Source organism: Typopeltis vanoorti, chromosome 9, assembly GCF_054136105.1.
Source record: "Typopeltis vanoorti isolate ZY-2024b chromosome 9, IOZ_Tvanoo_1.0, whole genome shotgun sequence".
NCBI classification, from domain to species: Eukaryota; Metazoa; Arthropoda; class Arachnida; order Uropygi; family Thelyphonidae; genus Typopeltis; species Typopeltis vanoorti.
In genome coordinates this window covers 107613087-107616449 of record NC_143557.1, presented here as the reverse complement: position 1 = coordinate 107616449, position 3363 = coordinate 107613087, and positions in this window count along the sequence as shown.

The following is a 3363-nucleotide window of genomic DNA, read 5'->3' as shown; positions in this document are numbered from 1 at the left end:
CTTTACAGATACAGATAACGGGGAAGATGAAAAGCATTCTCGCTTCGCCCCTTTAAGCCAGTCCTTATGAGGACTAGAAGAGCATGAATCGACCGTGAGAGGATGGCAATGCTGTAGCCAATGAAGTTTTGCTGTTTCCTCCTGGGGCGCTGAGATTCGAGAGTTTTGAGTTCGCTCTCTTAATTAAGGTTTTTGCCTTAAGGGAGCAATTTGAGTTTTCGGGGAAAGTGTTTTCCGTCACGGCCCGCTGAGAGGCTTTGTCGGTGAATGCTTTTCCTCGGAATAAGAGCGGTGGTGGCGTGTGGGTTGAAGTCCAACGCTGAGATGGACGGGCTTTCGCCCACGATTCAATGGCCTAGGGATCGTCCGAATTTTTAGAGACGGCTTTACCTTAACATATGGCAATGCTGTAGCCAATGAAGTTCTAACTGAGGCTCGGCTATTGCTGTTACCCTCCTGCCATGATCAGAGCTTTATATAGCTCAATAACACCTTATCCCTACACTGTCCTCTACAGATAACAGGGAAGATGAAAGCATTCCTGCTTCGCCCCTTTAAGCCAGTCCTTAAGGGCGGTCTAGGTTGACAATATGACATATTGGGTTGCAATTTATACTGTATTGCATTTATACCGTTTATCCTAATATTCTAATATGGTATTATTAATTCTACTAGAATTCTAGTCATTGTCCCAGATATTTACAAATGCATTGCATAAATTAATATTTATAACTTAGTTAACAAGAAACAGTCTTGCATCTTTGTGTATATTTATTTTATTTCATATAGTAAAAGTGATACAAAATTCATCTTTTCTAAAATAAAAAACTGTACATTCTACAGATTGTAGCAACGAATATTATTGATTTAATTTTTATAGTGATTATATACAGTACAATTATAATCTGGAATATTGGTTATGATAGTTCGATGATGTGCGGTAAACGTTGTAATAACATTACAATGAAACAAGACAGAAACATAATTGCACATAAATGACAAATCAACGTGTTACAATATAAACATATATAAGAGACCAGCAGAACAAAATATGCTGTTGGATGCTGCTATAGATAAGGAGGTGGAAAAGATGATGAGGATAGTATGCATCGGCAAATAGGCTCAATGAGCAGAGAGCGGGTAATTGTGATAAGAGATTTCAACTATGGGAACATGGATTGGAAGGACGAGAGGACACGTGAGAGGAAGGAAATTGAATTTATGTAGCTACTAAGGAATAATTATCTGAGACTGCAAGTGATGGAATATATACTAGAGGGTTGAAAGTGATTGATCTAGTAATTGCAAGCACAAGGCAGAAGGGTAACCAGTGTGGTAAGAAAGGAAAAAGCAGAGTATGAAGGGAAATTAGCAGTTCAGGCCAAAGATAATCCCAAACAGTTCTTTCGATATGTAAAAGAAAGAATGTTTATGGCAGTATGATTTTAATGAATGCCGATAATACGGAGGTATGAATCAGTCGAATTACAAAGTGAACGCTTTGCAAGGGTATATCATCCAGGTGATGATTTTGCAGAAATGAGAGAGACAAAGGCTTATTCTGGGAACTGAGTTAAATGAAATGGGGGTGCATGACATATGAGAACCTTAATGTGAATACAACTGTGGGATTGCATGGTATACCAGCTCGAATTTCACGTGAAGCAGCGAGGGAATCGTCAGCGCCCTTGACCATATTGTTCAATCTGAGTCTCAGCTCTGGGTAAGTCCCGATGAGATGGAAAGAGTGGAAAAAGTTCCATTGCGTAAAGGAGTCTCCAAGACTGGTGTAGCAAATTATTGACCGATCAGCATATCAACTGTTGATTTCAAAGTACTAGAGAAGTTGGTCAAGAGCAAAATACAGGAATGCATACAAGAAAATGGGTACTGTGGGGGGGGGGGGGGGAATGATTTTATGAAGGGTAGGTCATGCCTCAGTAACTTGCTCACATTTTATAATACAGTTAGATAAAGGAAATCGGTTTAGAGTGATACTGCTGCACTTCGCAAAAGCCTTTGAGCATGGAATTCCGGTCAGTAAACTGCAGCACATGAAGATGAATATAAGGTTGGTGAGATCGACAGGAGGGTGCTTGATGGAGAGATATCAAAGAGTAGTTTTATTCAGGAATAGAGTCCAAAAGAAGGCCTGTGATTAGTGAAGTGCCGCAAGGTTCTGTTCTTGGATCACTGTTATTTAATTTGTTTATTAATGATATAGAAGAGGAGGATCTGAGAGGAACTGTTCAGTTGTTTGTTGATGATGATGATGATGCAAAGTTGGGTAGAAGAATAGTGAATACACATGATGTCAAAATTTTGAAGGATAATTTGAATAGATTGGCAGACTGGCTAAGGAGAAATGATGTCGGTTTAATGTGGCAAAGTGTAAGGTGATGCATTTTGAGGTGAAAAGATTACCAGTTGTATACCACCAATGTGGTATACAACTGGTAATTGACGAAACTAGAGATTTGGGGGTGTTAGTGGATAGTGAGTTAAAGGGCACATAGCAAAAGTGGGTATAGCAGCTCTTGGTTACCGAAGAATACTTTAACGTGCAGAGACAAGCAGGTTATTGTTCCTCTTTATCGATCCTTGGTAATACCTCCCATCTTGACCACTGCGTGCAGATCTGGTTATCTGAGTTCTTGGGGACGAGAAGGATGTGGAGAGGATCCAGAATCGAGTTTAGGCTGCCAAAGTTGTGGGTGTCATGACTGTAAATGAGTTCTTAGCAAGGTATAACAGATACTGCCTAAATGTTGTACCGTGCGTGTCATGATGAGGATAATGACTCCATAGAGCAGCCCATAATAATAATAATAAACTGTAGGCATATATAAAGATATATATAAACTGTAAACACGCTATATATAAAGATATATATAAACTGTAAACACGCTATATATATAGACATATACAAACTGTTAGGGCTCAAGAACACGATATGATGCACTTTATGTGTGTTGTGTTATATGCTGAAAGACTTCATACATGATAGCCTTGAGTTCAGTTGTCAGTGATGGCTGGCCACGATATCCAGAAGATATCTGTATCAACCATGTGAGTCACATTAGTTATCAACAGGCGTCTATAGGGCGAGATCATGCAGGAGATCAGATTAATGGCTTTTTATAATTTTTTCAGTTCTTTTTCATATTAAAAGTATTTGTAAATTTAAGATCACATAGCCTATTTATGTACACCTTCTCCAAACTTTAAGTAATCATTAATCATTAGTAAATTCAACATATTGCACATAGTGGATATACATAAAGAAATATCAAATATTTCTATTCTGGTATATACATGCATATCATTATAAGAACTAAACGTCTTGAAAATTATAAATACCCG